The sequence below is a fragment of the Diceros bicornis genome, chromosome 29 (genome assembly GCF_020826845.1).
Source record: "Diceros bicornis minor isolate mBicDic1 chromosome 29, mDicBic1.mat.cur, whole genome shotgun sequence".
Lineage (NCBI taxonomy): Eukaryota > Metazoa > Chordata > Mammalia > Perissodactyla > Rhinocerotidae > Diceros > Diceros bicornis.
The window spans coordinates 40,237,885-40,255,457 of NC_080768.1; the positions used below are offsets into that span (position 1 = coordinate 40,237,885).

The following is a 17,573-nucleotide window of genomic DNA, read 5'->3' on the forward strand; positions in this document are numbered from 1 at the left end:
TAGAGGATAGGAATACAGATATACTCCAGATGGAAGAAGAGAGAGAACTAAGACTAAAAAGAAATGAAGAAAGACTCCGAGAAATATCGGACTCTATTAGAGAATGTAACATAAGAATTATAGGTATTCCTGAGGGAGAGGAGAGGGAAAGAGGAACAGAGAGCCTATTCAAGGAAATAATAGCTGAAAATTTCCCAAATCTGGGGAAGGAGCAGGAAATACCAGTAAGCGAAGCCAACAGGACGCCTATATATATTAACAGACAAAGGCCTTCACCACGACACCTAGTGGTAAGGCTAGCCAGGGTCAACGACAAAGAAACAATATTAAGGGCGGCTAGACAAAAACAAAAAATAACGTACAAAGGAACTCCCATCAGGCTCTCAGCGGATTTCTCAACAGAAACTTTTCAGGCTAGAAGAGACTGGAATGATATATTCAAAATACTAAAAGACAAAAACTTTCAGCCAAGAATACTCTATCCAGCAAAAATATCCTTCAAATATGATGGAGAAATAGTAACTCTCCCAGATAAACAAAAGCTAAGGGAGTTCATGGCCACAAGACCGCCACTACAAGAAATACTCAAGAAGGCCCTCAGGCCTGAAAACAAGAAGAGAAAGGGAACACAAAGCTTGGAGTAAGGAGAAAAGTAGGTAGACAAAATCAGAGAAATAGTAGATCTTTACCGGAATAGGTTAGCAACCACTTAAATACTAAACTCAAAGATCAAAGGAAGAAATTCACCAAAAATAAATTTAACCTCATCACTGTAAACATACAGCCACAACACAAGATAGAATAAGGTATAACAAGAGCAACTTAGAAGGGGAAGAGGAAAGTGACTGAATTGACTTAGTATAAGGAAATAGGAGGCTATCAGATAATGGACTATCTCATACAGAAGATTTTTCGCCCAAACCTCAAGGTAACCACTAAACAAATAATCAAATTAAAACCACATATGATAAACAAAGAGAAAACTAGAAGAATCATAAGACAGAACAACCAAACTGAATTGGCAGTCCAAAACAAATGGGACAAGAAACAAAGGAAATGCAAAAGAACCAGAAAATAAGTGACAAAACAGCAACATTCAACCCTCATATTTCAATAATTACCCTAAATGTAAAGGGTAATTGAACTCTCCAATCAAAAGATACAGAGTGGCAGGATGGATTAAAAAGCAAGACCCAACAATATGCTGCCTTCAGGAAACACATCTTAGCACTAAAGACAAGCACAGGCTCAGAGTGAAAGGATGGAAGACAATACTCCAAGCTAATGGCAAACAAAAGAAAGCAGGTGTTGCCATACTCATATCAGACAAAGTAGACTTCAAGATAAAACAGGTTAAGAAAGACAAAGAAGGGAAATATATAATGATAAAAGGGACACTCCATCAAGAAGACATATCACTTATAAATATATATGCACCCAACATAGGAGCACCAATGTACATAAAACAACTATTAACAAACCTAAAAGGAGAAATCAACAACAACACAATAATAGTAGGGGATCTTAACACCGCACTTACAGCAATGGATAGATCATCCAGACAAAAAGTTAATAAAGAAATATTAGACTTAAATGAAAAACTGGACGAGATGGACCTAGTAGACATATACAGAGCACTCCACCCAAAAACAGCTGACTACACATTCTTCTCAAGCGCCCATGAAACATTCTCTAGGATAGACCATATGTTGGGAAACAAAGCAAGCCTCAATAAATTTAAGAAGATTGAAATCATAACAAGCATCTTTTCAGACCATAAGGCTATGAAACTGGAAATGAACCAGGAAAAAAAAAACTGGGAAAGTGACAAAAATGTGGAGATTAAACAACATGCTACTGAACAACCAATGGATCATTGATGAAATTAAAGGAGAAATCAAAAACTATCTGGAAACAAACGAAAATGATAACATGCCATATCAAACCATATGGGACGCAGCAAAAGCGGTCCTGAGAGGGAAACTCATAGCGATACAAGCCCACCTTAACAAACAAGAAAAAGCCCTAATAGGCAACCTTAAATTATACCTAACAGAACTAGAAAAAGAAGAACAAACAAAGCCCAAAGCCAGCAGAAGGAGATAAATAATAAAAATCAGAGCAGAAATAAATGATATTGAGACCAAAAAAACAGTAGAAAGGATTAATGAAACAAAGAGTTGGTTCTTGGAGAAGATAAACAAAATAGACAAACCCTTAGCCAGGCTAACTAAGAAAAAAAGAGAAAAGGCTCAAGTAAATAAAATTAGAAATGAAAGAGGAGAAATTACAACGGATACCATGGAAATACAGAGGATTATAAGAGAATACTATGAGAAATTATATGCCAACAAATTGGACAATCTAGAAGAAATGGATAAATTCTTAGACTTATACAACCTCCCAAAATTGAACCAAGAAGAAATGGAGAATCTGAATAGACCAATCACAAGTAAAGAGATTGAAATAGTAATCAAAATCCTCCCAAAAAATAAAAGTCCAGGACCAGATGGCTTCTCCAGTGAATTTTACCAAACATTCAAAGAAGATTTAATACCCATCCTCCTCAAACTATTCCAAAAAATAGAGGAAGATGGAACACTTCCTGAATCATTCTATGAGGCCAACATCACCCTGATACCAAAACCAGACAAAGACAATACAAAGAAAGAAAATTACAGGCCAATATCGCTGATGAACATTGATGCAAAAATCCTCAACAAAATATTGGCAAACCGAATACAACAATATATTAAAAAGATCATACACCATGATCAAGTGGGATTTATACCAGAGACGCAGGGATGGTTCAACATCCGCAAATCAATCAACGTGATACATCACATCAACAAAACAAAGAATAAAAACCACATGATCGTCTCAATAGACGCAGAGAAGGCATTTGACAAGATACAACATCCATTTATGATAAAAACTCTCAATAAAATGGGAATAGAAGGAAAGTACCTCAACATAATAAAGGCCATATATGACAAACCCACAGCTAACATCATACTCAACGGGGAAAGACTGAAAGCCATTCCTCTGAGAACAGGAACGAGGCAGGGCTGCCCACTCTCACCACTCCTGTTCAACATAGTACTGGAGGTTTTGGCCAGAGCAATTAGGCAAGAAAAAGGAATAAAAGGAATCCAAATAGGTAACGAAGAAGTGAAACTCTCACTATTTGCAGATGACATGATTGTATATATAGAAAACCCTAAAGAATCTGTTGGAAAACTGTTAGAAACAATCAACAACTACAGCAAAGTTGCAGGGTACAAAATCAATCTACAAAAATCAGTTGCATTTCTATATGCTAATAATGAACTAACAGAAAGAGAGCTCAAAAAGATAATACCATTTACAATTGCATCAAAAAGAATAAAATACCTAGGAATAAATCTTACCAAGGAGGTGAAGGACCTATACAATGAGAACTACAAGACATTATTGAGGGAAATCTACGATGACATAAAGAAATGGAAAGATATCCCATGCACGTGGATTGGAAGAATAAACATAGTTAAAATGTCTATATTACCTAAAGCAATCTACAGATTCAATGCAATCCCAATCAGAATCCCAATGACATTCTTCACAGAAATAGAAAAAAGAATACTAAAATTTATATGGGGCAACAAAAGACCCCGAATAGCTAAAGAAATCCTAAAGAAAAAGAACAAAGCAGGAGGCATCACAATTCCTGACTTCAAAACATACTACAAAGCAATAGTAATCAAAACAGCATGGTACTGGTACAGAAACAGACACACAGATCAATGGAACAGAATTGAAAGCCCAGAAATAAAACCACACATATACGGACAGCTAATTTTCGACAAAGGTGCTAAGGACATGCAATGGAGAAAGGAAAGTCTCTTCAATAAATGGTGTTGGGAAAACTGGACAGCCACATGCAAAAGAATGAAAGTGGACCATGTGCTATCGCCATTCACAAAAATTAACTCAAAATGGATCAAAGACCTGAAGGTGAGACCTGAAACTATAAAACTCATAGAAGAAAATATAGGCAACACACTATTTGACATTGGGTTTAAAGGAATCTTTTCGGATGACATGCCTACCCAGACTAGGGAAACTAAAGAAAAAATAAACAAGTGGGACTTTATCAGACTAAAGAGCTTTTATAAGACAAATGAAACCAGAATCAAGATGAACAAACAACCAACCAGCTGGGAGAGAATATTTGGAAAACATACATCTGACAAGGGGTTGATCTCCATAATATATAAAGAACTCACACAATTGAACAACAAAAAAACAAACAACCCGATCAAAAAATGGGCAGAGGAAATGAACAGACACTTCTCCAAGGAAGATATACAGATGGCCAATAGGCACATGAAAAGATGCTCAACATCACTAATCATCAGGGAAATGCAAATCAAAACAACACTAAGATACCACCTCACGCCCGTTAGAATGGCTATAATCACCAAGACAAAAAACAACAAATGTTGGAGAGGATGTGGAGAAACAGGAACCCTCATACACAGCTGGTGGGAATGCAAATTGGTGCAGCCTCTATGGAAAACGGTATGGAGATTCCTCAAAGAATTAAAAATAGACATGCCCTATGATCCAGCCATCCCACTACTGGGAATCTATCCAACGCACCTGAAATCAACAATCCAAAGAGGCTTATGCACCCCTATGTTCATTGCAGCATTATTCACCATAGCCAAGAAGTGGAAGCAACCTAAGTGTCCCTCGACTGACGATTGGATTAAGAAAATGTGGTATATATATACAATGGAATACTACTCAGCCATAAAAAAAGACAAAATCGTCCCATTTGCAACAACATGGATGGGCCTGGAGCGTATTATGTTAAGTGAAATAAGCCAGAAAGAGAAAGACAAACACTGTATGATCTCACTCATATGTGGAATATAAACCAACACATGGACAGAGAAAACTGGACTGTGGTTACCCGGGAAGTGGGGGTGGGGGGTGGGCACAAGGGGTGAAGGGAGTCATATATGGGGTGATGGACAAACAAAAATGTACAACCCAAAATTTCACAATGTTAGAAACCATTAAAATATCAATAAAAAAAAAAAAACTGGAAAAAACCACAAACACATGGAGGCTAAACAACCAATGGGTCAATGAAGAAATCAAAGAGGAAATCAAAAAATGCCTTGAGGCAAATGAAAATGGAAACACAACTTGGTAAAATCTATAAATCTATGAGACACAGCAAAAGCAATTCTAAGAGGGAAGTTCATAGTGATACAGGCCTACCTCAGGAAACAAGAAAAATCTCAAATAGACAATCTAACCTTACACCTAAAGGAATTAGAAAAAGAAGAACAAAGCCCAAAGTTAGTAGAAGGAAGAGAATAATAAAGATCAGAGCAGAAATAAATGAAATAAAGACTAAAAAAAACAATAGAAAAGATCAATGAACCTAAAAACTAGTTCTTTGAAAAAATTAACAAAATTGATAAGCCTTTAGCCAACCTCATCAAGAAAAAAAGAGAGAGGGCCCAAATAAATAAAATGAGAAGTGAAAGAGGAAAAGTTACAACTGACGTCACAGAAATATAAAGGATTATAAGAGACTACTATGAACAATTATACACCAACAAATTGGAAAACCAGAAGAAATGGATAAATTCCTACAAACACACAACCTTCCAAGACTGAATCATGAATAGAAAATATGAATAGACCAGTTACAAGTAAGGAAATTGATTCAGTAATTAAAAAACTCCCCAAAATCAAAAGTCCAGGACCAGATGGCTACCAAGCAGTTAAAGAAGAATTAACACCTGTCTTTCTTAATTTATTCCAAAAAATTGAAGAGGAAAGAATGCTTCCAAACTCATTTTATGAGGCCAGCATTATCATACCAAAAGCAGACAAAGACATCACAAAAAAAGAAAATTACAGACCAATATCCCTGATGAACATGGATGCAAAAATCATCAACAAAATATTAGCAAACCAAATTCAACAATACAGTAAAAGGATCATACACCACGATCAAGTGGGATTTATACCAGAGGCGCAAGGATGGTTTAACATCCGCACATCAGTCAACATGATACACCACATTAACGAAACGAAGGATACAAATCATATGATCATCTCAATAGGTGCAGAAAAAGCATTTTACAAAATTCCAAATCCATTTATGATAAAAACTCTCAACATAGTGGGTATAGAAGGAATGTAACTCAACATAATAAAGGTTATAGATGACAAAGCCACAGCTAACATCATATTCAATGGTGAAAAGCTGAAAGCTTTTTCTCGGAGATCAGGAACAAGACAAAGATGCCCACTCCTGCCACTTTTATTCAACGTAGTAATGGAAGTCCTACCCACAGCAATTAGGCAAGAAAAGAAATAAAAGGCATCCAAACTGAAAAGGAAGAATTAAAACTGTCACTATTTGTAGATGACATGATGCTATATATAGAAATCCTGAAGACTTCACCAAAAACTATTAGAACTAATAAATGAATTCAGTAAAGTGTCAGGATACAAAATTAATATACAGAAATTGATTGTGTTTCTGTACACTAGTAATGAACTATCAGAAAGAGAAATTAAGAAAACAGTCCCATTTACAATTGCATCATAAAGAATAAAATACCTAGGAATAAATTTAACCAAGGAGGTGAAAATCTGTACTCTGAAAACTTTAAGATATTGATGAAAGAAATTGAAGATGACTCAAATAAATGGAAAGATATACCTTGCTCATGGATTGGAAGAATTAATATTGTTGAAATGTTCATACTACCCAAAGCAATCTACAGATTCAATGCAATACCCATCAAAATACCAATGGCATTTTTCACAGAACTAGAACAAAGAATCCTAGAATTTGTATGGAACCACAGAAGATCTGGAATAGCCAACGCAATTTTGAGAAAGAAGAACAAAGCTGTGAGTATCATGCTCCCTGATTTGAAACTGTACTACAAAGCAATTGTAATCAAAACAGTATGGTATTGGCACAAAAACAGACACATAGATCAATGGAACAGAATAGAGAGCCCTGGAACAGAAGAGAGAGCCCAGAAACAAACCCACACTTACATGGTCAATTAATCTGCAACAAAGGAAGCAAGAATATATAATGGGGAAAAGACGGTCTCTTCAATAAATGGTGTTGGGAAAACTGGACAGCTACGTGCAAAAGAATGAAACTGTACCACTATTTTACACCATACAAAAAATAAATTCAAAATGGATTAAAGACTTGAACGTAAGACCTGAAACCATAAAACTCCTAGAAGAAAACAGTCAGCTCTTTGATATCGATCTTAGCAATATTTTTTGGATCTCTCTCCTCAGGCAAGGGCAACAAAAGCAAAAATAAATAAATGGGACTACATCAAACTAAAAAACTTTTGCACAGCAAAGGAAACCATCAACTAAGTGAAAAGGCAATCTACTGAATGGAAGATGATATTTGCAAGACATACATCTGATAAGAGGTTAATATCTAAAATATATAAGGAACTTATACAACTTAATATCAAACAAACAAACAAACCGATTAAAAAATGGGCAGAGGAATTGAATAGACATTTTTCTGAAAAAGACATACAGATGCCCAACAGGCACATGAAAAGGTGCTCAACATCACTAATAATCAGGGAAATGCAAATCAAAACCACAATGAGATATCACCTCACGCCTGTCAGAATTGCTTTCATCAAAAAGACAAAAAATAACAAGTGTTGGCAAGGATGTAGAGAAAAGGGAACCCTCCTACACTGTGGGAATGTAAATTGGTACAGTGACTATGGAAGATAGTATGGAGGTTCCTCAAAAAATTAAAAGTAGAACTACAGTACAATACAGCAATTCCACTTCTAGATATTTATCCAAAGAAGACAAAAACACTAATTCAAAGAGATATATGCACCCCTATGTTCATTGCAGCATTATTTACGATAGCCAAGATACGGAAACAACCTAAGTGTCCATCAATAGGTGAATGGATAAAGAAGATGTGCTGTGTGTATATATGGAATATTATTCAGCCATAAAAAAGAATGGAATCTTGCCATTTGCAACAACATGGATGGTCCTAGAGATTATTATGTTAAGTGAAATAAGTCAGACAAAGACAAATACCATATAATTTCGCTTATATGTGGAATCTAAAAAACAAAACAAACGAACAAACAAAACAAAGCAGAAACAGACTCATAGATACAGGAAACAAACTGGTAGTTACCAGAGGGGAGGAGGGGTTGGGCAGTGGACGAAATAGGTGAAGGGGATTAAGAGGTACAAACTTCCAGTTATAAAATAAATAAGTGGGGCCGGCCTGGTGGTGTAGCGGTTAAATTCGCATGCTCTGCTTCGGCAGCCTGGGGTTTGCAGGTTCAGGTCCCTGGTGTGGACCTACACACTGCTTATCAAGCCATGCTGTGGCTTGGGGATGTAATGTACAGCATAGGAAATACAGTCAATAATATTGTAATAACTTTGTGTAGTGACACATGGTAACTAGACTTACCGTGGTGATCATTTAGTGATGTATATAAATGCTGGATCACTGTGATATACACCTGAAACTAATAGGATATTGTATGTCAATTATGCGTCAATAAAAAAAAAAGGGTTAGAGCCAGGGTTTGAATCTTGGCAGTCTGTTGCTCTTTATCACTTTCTTATGCTACTTTTCAGTAGGATTAAGATTATTGTGAGGTTCAAGTGGTATAAGCACACAAGAAATATTAGCTGTCTTCATTATTATAATAAAGCTAACATTGCTTTAATAACAACAACAAAATCTACATGGTCAGCACCTTCTCTTCCTATAGACAAGCTCCCTAGAGGCCAGATCACAATCGGAACATTGCTCTGGCAATTATAAAAGTCATGCAGAGAGAATTCAGAAGACTGTAAAATGTCCCTGCTGCTCAGATGGCCTTGGGATGGCCAAGGTAGAGCCAGACAGCAGGGTCAGCTCGCTCGGAGGGCTTGCAGACTTCTATTACAGATAGCTCTGAGGTGCCTTGACCGTCTCTGTACGATTGCCCCTAATCTGTCATCTAGACGATTGAGTGGATTAGATATGCTAACGGCATTGTCTATGCCACAGAGCTAACCACCACTACAGAAGTCCCTAAGAACAACACCGATCCTTTGAGGAAATCCTTCAACCACAGTAGCATCATTTTTTGGCCAGGTTCCTCTGTTCTGCGATGAGTTCATAGCCTAATTCTCAAAGTGCAGTTTTTTTTTTTTTTTCCTTTTGGTGAGGAACATTAGCCCTGAGCTAACAACATCTGTTGCCAATCCTCCTCTTTCTGCTGAGGAAGATTGGCCCCGGGCTAGCATCTATGCCCATCTTCCTCTACTTTATATGTGGGATGCCTGCCACAGCATGGCTTGATAAGCAGTGCATAGGTCCGCACCCAGGATCCGACCCTGCGAACCCCAGGCCACCAAAGTGGAGTGCATGAACTTAACCACTATGCCACCGGGCCAGCCCCATAATTCTCAGAGTGCAGTTTTATTTCCAAATTGTTTTGCTATGGAATTTATATATTATCTTGTGTCTGTTCTTTTGTTTACTTTTAAATTCATAAGTTATGAATAAATATATGTATATGTAACATGTGTGTACATTTCAACTTATAATAATAAAGTGAATAACTATCCAGATGAGCATCTAGAACATTCCCTTTGAAGCCTCTCATATGTGCTTACTGGTCATGTTTCCTTCCTCCTCCCGCCCCACCCATACCCCAGGGGTAACTGCTCTTCCAAATACGTGCATCACCACATAATTTATTGTTTTTGTGACAGGGTGTTGAATTGGAAACTTTGACTAACGCCTCAAGATACACTAGATAGCAGTTAGTAAAATAACTCGTGAGAAAGATCAAAATGGGGATTTTCAAAGGAAATATCTGCAACACCAGGGTCACAGATCTTGAAAATCCTCCTCGCTCTGAGGGTATAAGGAGCATCGATACGGAATTTGTAAGGGGATTCATCTGGAGAAGCTCTGTGGTGAGTCTGCATCTTCGTCTCCTCCTGGAGGAGGCGTGAGGTGGGGGTGCTGCCCCTTGCCTCAGGCCTGCAGAGACGCCATCTGGAAAGCATGCTCCTGTCCTCCTGGGAGCGCAGTGGGCTGGCTCTGACTCTGGTAAGATGTTTTGGTGGCGTGGGGAGTGGAGAGCAGCTGGGATAGAGCTCCCCCCACTGCCACGTTTGTTGGAGTGATTGTGTGTGCTTCCCATGGACCAGATGTGACTCATGCAGGGATGGAGAGCCAGCCTGGAACCATCTGACCTCTGCCCAAGAGGCACAGCCAGCAGAGAGCTGTGGAGTGAATTTCAGGGACTGGGGTGGGGTGGGGTGTGGCAAACAGGAGAGAACTGGAATGCATCACCCGTATCACAAAGATTTTGAGGGGAGCCCCTGGAGAACCCACAAAAATACCCATGAGAGACAGAGTTGGGTTTAAGAATCTGCTGGTCCAGAATGTGTGAAGCCATCTGTACTAGTAAGGAGTAAGTTTGTCTGCATATAAATGAAAGAACAATGGTAACACAATATAGGAGTTTATTCCCTCTTAGATAGAATAAGTCAGGAAGTAGTCAGTTCAGGGATGGAATGGTGGCTCCACACAGGAACAAGCCTCCTAGTTCACTGCTCCTGTGGCCCATGAATGTGGTCCTCCTGTTCATGGTCAGAGGTAGTTGCTAAAGCTCCAACCATCACATTATGTTCCAGGCATAGGAGGAAGGGAAGGGCAGAGGGAGGGTCTGCCCCCTCCCTTTTAAGAATGCTTTCAGGATATACCACTCAGCGTTTTTGCTTATATCTCATTAGCTGGAGTTCAGTCGTAGGGTCACGCCTAGCTCTAAGAGAGGCTAGGAAATATAAGCTTGTTGCTGGGTAGCAATGGGCCCAGCTTAAAATTGGAATTCTTTTTTAAAAAGGAAGGGGCTGATGGGTATTGGGAGGCAGCCAGCAGTCTCTGTCACTCCATTTTTGTGGCAGTGGCAGTCAAGTGGCCTTTCTTTATCCACATGTTCCAACCCTGGAGGGGTCATGGTAACAGCAGCTGGCAAGTGGGGAAGGAGGGGGGTTGAAAAGACAGAAGAAGCCTAGGGCCTGTCTATACAGATCCTAGCTGGGCAAATGGGGTGGAGCAAGAAGTCTTACTGTTTTGACCTTACTGAAGGCTTGGTTAATGTAGTGACCTGAACATTCTATCTTCTGAACCACAATTGTGTTTTGTGACTTAAAGTAAGTTTAGGACTTTGTTACCTACAAATGGCCAGAGAATTATGGGGCCTACTTCAAGTTTCGCTTGAATAGCGGGGAGAAAACTTACCCCCTGAATGTTATATATGTTTCAACTTCATAAGATCTATATTATATAAAATCATCATGCCATTTTCACATCAAAAAATTGTCATCCTTTAAGAATCAGCTAATACTCAGGCCATGTTTAAATTTTCCTCAGTTATCTCAACAGTTCCCTCTTTTGTTTGAATCTCACTTGGGAAAGGCCAGCGTGTGTGGGCGTGTGTCAGGCGTGTGGGGAACGCGGGCGTGGGTTAGCACGCGGTCTTCCTCTGTCATCAGCACGGAGTGCCGTGTGCATTGCCTCTGTTACCCTTAGGTTAAAATTCTGTTGTAGGAATTGTGGAGGAGCTTAGCGATAATCCATATCACATGAAACTCCACGTGTCACACAGCCACTGACTCCTGAATCAGAAAGTCTGAGACAGTGGAGGGTGACTTGGTGGCTGTCCTGGACAGGGAATTGATTTATTCTTACTAATGGAAAGTATAGGTCTTTGAAGTGGGAAATAATGGAACCTATTTTACTCTTAAATAGAATTTCGTGTGGATGATTGTAGAGGGTGGGCTTTGGATGTGATCTCGTAGTAGTGACCTACCACGAGGAGCATGTTCCAAATTGATGAGTGCTCTATAAAACTGTGTATTTAGAATGTGTAGAAAGGATTTTATTTTTATTTAACCTGAATTTACTGGATACCTTCCACATAAAGCACTGCTGTCAAACAAAAGAAATAGAAAACAATGGGTTTCATTAGGTTGATTCTGCCTATTCTCCTCATGTCTGTCCACATGTCCCACTCTTTATCAAGTTGTGTTATTAATCCTCAGAAATCCTCCTTCCGTGCTATATCGTTCCCCAACGTGCCAGGATAAAGGACTGGTTGAGAAGTGTGATCGTCTGTAAGTACAGGTACTCCACTGTTTAGTTATTTATATTTTATCCTCTTCCTACTTCCAAATTCATTTGAGATATCTACATGTTCTACTTTTAAAAAGAACAAATCAACAACAACAACAAATCAAGTATCATCAAAGTTACTCACATTCTAAGAAACAATCACCACCAAACTTTGCTTCAGAGGCTGCAGTAGTGCGAGATAATGCAGAGAGCAGTTGATACAGTGACGTAACATATTTGGAAATGACATAATTTATAAAGATCCACATGTGGAACTTTTTTGCAACTTGATCTACTGCCAAAAGCAAAGTGTCTGTGAATACTTCTTACTTTTGGTTTATATGATAAACTCTTGAACCTTGGTGTTATTTTCTTGTTTATCCCTTTTAGCATGTGTTCGTTGAGCCCCTGCTGTGTGCCTGGCCATGTGCTGGTGCCAGGGAACTCCATGTGAAGACACAGCTGCTTTTCATTCTAATTCCAGGGCTGGGGAAATTGAGTGTCTAAGTGAAGGGTCAGCTACTGGAGAGTCAGAATTTGTTTTCGTGTTCTTATTTCTAAGAGATGGTCCTTGAGCACAGCAACTAATTCCAGTATGTGTTTTATGGCAGCTGATAAATAGGGTTAACCATAGTAGATATTTATTGATCTTAAATTGGTGTGTCTTGTAGAAATACTGTTAAAAACTCTTCAACTTCTGTATTTCAGGAAATTAAAAAATAATGTTTTGAGTGCAGATTTTTCTTGTTAGTTAATATCCATCAAAGACAGTAGGAGGAATACAATTAACCATTATGTTAGTTTATTTGAAAACATGCCATTTTTAGCACACTAATTTCTAGGAAAAGGGGATCTGATTAAAGCTAGATTGATCACTGCCTAATTCTCTTAACCTGGAATATTTAGAATTGATTGTAAGAAAGGGTTTGGCAAACAACACTTTTGTTAGAAATGGTCTTGGGGCCGGCACCGTGACTTGGCGGTTGGATGCACGCGCTCCGCTGCTGGCGGCCCGGGTTCGGATCCCCGGCGTGCACCGACGCACCGCTTGTCCGGCCATGCTGAGGCTGCGTCCCATATACAGAGACTAGAAGGATGTGCAACTATGACACACAACTATCTACTGGGGCCTTGGGGAAAAAAGGGAGGAGGACTGGCAATAGATGTTAGCTCAGGGCTGGTCTTCCTCAGCAAAAAGAGGAGGATTGGCATGGATGTTAGCTCAGGGCTGATCTTCCTCACAAAAAAAAAAAAAAAAAGAAATTGTCTTGTTTTCTGTGCACTGTCAACAGAGCTCTAAGGCCATGCGTAATTGAAAGTCCAGAGGCAGCTGCAGTGTGGTCTGACAGCTTGGTTATTTGACTCAACATTTTAATTATTTTCTAAATTATTAACCATGACAACAGTTTAAGAGGTTCTTAATGTAAAATTCTAGAGAATGGTGACAAGTAAGTATCTGCCGTTTGTTGATCAAGAATTAAAGCCTAAGCAAGAGCTTTTGTGTGTGTGTGTGTGTGTGTGAGGAAGATCAGCCCTGAGCTAACGTCTGACAATCCTCCTCTTTTTGCTGAGGAAGACTGGCCCTGGGCTAACATCTGTGCCCATCTTCCTCTACTTTATATGGGACGCCGCCTCAGCATGGCCTGACAAGCGGCGCATAGGTACGCACCTGGGATCCGAACCCGGGCCACCGCAGCGGAGCGTGCACTTAACCGCTACGCCACTGGGCTGGCCCCAAGAGCTTTTTTTCTTTTGGTAAAATATACGTAACATAACATTTACCATCTTACCTCTTTCCAGTTTAGTGGCATTCAGCACATTCACACTGTTGTGCAGCCGTCACCACCATCCACCTTCAGCCTTTCAGGAGCTTGTTTCTATCCCTAGTTGTTGTGAGGCACGGTGTTCTAGCTAGTCTGGTGGGATTTTGTTATGGAAAGCTGGCCTCACGAGTTGCTCAGGTCTCTAAGTGGTAAGATGATGTGTCAGGAAACACTCACCTTTAGTGGGCTTATGATTCCCTTTCTTTAAGGAGTCCTTTCACTTCCCCGAACTTCCTAAACCCAGCGGGGTCCCTGTCAAGGTCAGTTCTCCCTGATGCTTTGGTGAGTTCTCCCACCCTTCCTCCCAGGGGTACCTGTTCTAAGTCTCTGAGAGCTTTAGAACGTGTCCTGGTGCCAGAAAGAACACAGGAGGCCAGGTCCTGGTCTGCCAAGGGTGGGGTGGGGAGAGCTGGTTTCAGCCTGCCTGGGAGCTGCTGTTCAGGGTTAGCGAGGAAGTTCTGGCCAGGGGCAGTTAGAGCCCGGTTTGCAAGGGGATTAGGATGATGGAACACAAGAGAGTTAGTTCGGTGTTACTGACAGATAATTAGCAGCAACTTAAAGGACACACTGCTCTAGGAATACGGAGGGATGGGCAGGGACTGTCTGGACGCTCTGCAGCCCTGTGGGCTGTCACTCCTTCTCAGGAGTCTGGGCTACTGCAGTCTACTGCAGTCGCTGGACGGGCCTGGGAGGTACAGCTGCCAGGTGGAGGCAAGTCTGCTGCTCTGCACAAGGACAGACAGCAGTCGGCTCAGAGCAATGACCTACTTATTCCCTGCTCTGGGTCCACCTTATGCATTTTATTTTTTTGCCCATCCTTTTTTTTTTTTGATGAAGCCCATTCAGAATTGCAACCCACTTAAACATTGTAATTCCGACCTCGACATATACGTAATACAGGTTTAACAATGCAGAATATTTTTAGTCATCTAGCATAAGCAGTTTCTCTATTAGCAGCCTGATTGGAAGCCCTTCAGTGTAGAAATTCTCTTAGCAACTGCGTTTTCAAGTCCCTCCACAGCCAGCTGGGCCGTGCGAGAGCCACGAGTCACGTTTGCAGGAGTTGTTCTTGCTCTGCCTTCACAGTCCTTTGGTTGGTTTGGAGCATTTGGATTTGGGGATGGTGACACTGAGAGTCTAAAGAAGGGAGTGTGATGACTTTTAATGTGATTTTGGCTTTGCATTTCTCAACGAATGAGCTTTCTGCTTTTCTATAAGTGATGCAGGTGAGAGTTGTGAGTGTAGATTGGGGACCTCTAAATATTTCATGGGCGCCATCAGAAAGATTTACCTAGGAGGTCTCCAGTCTGGTGGGTCCACCACACCTACCCTGAGACTCGCCCTCTGCACACAGGGGGTGGCAGGTGCCGTCAGCACCCAGGTCCTGCTCGTGTCCTGATTTCTCCCCTGAGAGCTCATCTGTAGGTGTTGTGGGGAGATGGAAAACGATGCCTCCTCCCGAAATGGTTGGGCACTTCTTTGGGGGACGCTGTTCAGCTCCTCCTCTTAGCTGCTGTGGGGTGTCCGTTGGAAGGGAGCCCAGGAGTCCCTCTGGGTGCTGGGTCGTGTGGCATTTCCTCCTCTGTGTGGTCAAGGTGGAGTGCAAGGAAGGGGCAGGGCAGTCTTGTCACATTCTTAGTTATGAGCCCTGTATCTCCTGCAGCCCGCTCTTCCTGGGCTGGGCAGTTCAGAGGAAAAACTGTTAGATTGAAGTGAAAGGAATGAAAGCCTTTCCATTTGCCTGGGGAAGGTCCCGGGCTCTCCGAGTTGAAGGGAACCTGTATCTAGTCTAGCTAGCCCTCTGATACTGAAGCCTCTCTACAACATCTCGGGTTGTTCAGTCTGTCTTTGAGTACTTCTGGGGACAGCAACCTCGCTGCTTTACAAGGCAGTCCGTTCTGAATCTGGATGGCTCAATTTGAACGTTTTTCATGTGTCTTCTACAGTTTCTACCCATTGGTCTTAGATTCTGCTCTTAGAGGCATGAAGAATCATTGGATAGGAACGGGTACCAGCGTGCATATGAGCGCTGCCTGGAAATATGCACCCAATCACGGAACAAGCAAGCGAGCAAACAAACACGTGAATAAGTTAGTATCAGAGTGAGTGGAGACTCCTTACCTCTGCGTGTTCCTTCCAGTTATTTAACTCCCTTGGCTGAACACGCCCAGAGGCTTTTGAGTTAATTTTTAAAAGATATAACTTTTCCTCCTTGCAGCAGTGGTGCATTTCAGCTTGCACCTAGTGGAATCTGGTAGGTCATATTTAACTGGTTTATACTGTTATGGAAATATCCATGGGATATTTTCTGAGAAGAAGTAAGAGGAAATTTGTGTTAATTGCCTCGGGGAAATATATTCAGCTTAAAAAAGAAAGGGAACAGTTAGAATGTTTCCCTTGGTAAGCTCACTTAGTAAGGGGACATTTGTAACCCACAGGTCCTTAGAAATCAGGCTGCTTGCCTGAAGGATAATTTTATTTTAATCTTCTTTAATTTTACCTTCCTGAAAGGCCCAGGCTAAAGATGAGTTAAATCTCTTGAGGTTGAGGAAAGAGTTAATTTTTTTCCCCACAGTGCAGTAATACACACCTAAAAACATTCCAGAATTTTTGGTAGAAATTGTAAGAAAGTATTAAAACTTTAGAAATGAATTAACAAGCCACCTTTTTATGCAGCAGCAACGTGCGTCTTCCTTGAATGAATAGCACTTTATTCCACAACTGCATAAGTCGTGGGCTGAAGTGTAGAGCAAGCATGTGGCCTCTAAATCAACGAGGGTGTGTGCGTGTGCTCAGGTTAGAACGAGTCTGTGCACATGAGATTAAAAGTCTGACCTAAACTCACAGAACCCTGAAACAGAAGAACTGAGAATAAAACTCTGTCTGCAGCTCACACCAAGGAGTTTAAGCATTTCTTTGGGTTTCTCAAACAGAGCATTCTTACTGTAGCATTAATAATTCCTGCTATGCAAAGAATGCTCAGTATTTTAGCTTTCATCCTTGGTCATTTTTTATTTTTAGAGCTGATCCGTAGATGTGTTAATTTTTTCCAAGTTAAATAGCTGAAATATGATTGTAAAAAATGAGTACTTTTTTTGGGGGGGGGAGGAAGATCAGCCCTGAGCTAACATCCATGGCAATCCTCCTCTTTTTGCTGAGGAAGACCGCCCTGAGCTAACATCTATTGCCAATCCTCCTCCTTTTTTTCCCTTTTTCTCCCCAAAGCCCCAGTAGATAGTTGTATGTCATAGTTGCACATCCTTCTAGTTGCTGTAGATGGGACGCTGCCTCAGCATGGCCGGATAAGTGGTGCGTCGGTGCGCGCCCGGGATCTGAACCTGGGCCGCCAGTAGTGGAACGCGCACAATTAACTGCTAAGCCATGAGGCTGGCCCCAAAATGAGTACTTTTTTGAAATAATGTAGAAATTATAATAGCTTCCTTTGTGTAGTCACATTATGTTTTACATAGACTAATTCTCTTAATCCTCATGACAACTCTGTGAGATAGATACTACCATTAGCC

At 40.5% G+C, this 17,573-nt stretch overlaps 1 protein-coding gene across 3 annotated transcripts in view; it reads left to right on the forward strand.

Moving 5' to 3' along the window:
• Positions 1 to 17,573, forward strand: part of CSGALNACT1 (chondroitin sulfate N-acetylgalactosaminyltransferase 1) — a 348,338-nt gene that overhangs the window by 18,234 nt on the left and 312,531 nt on the right. The gene's annotated exons all lie outside the window — the stretch shown is intronic.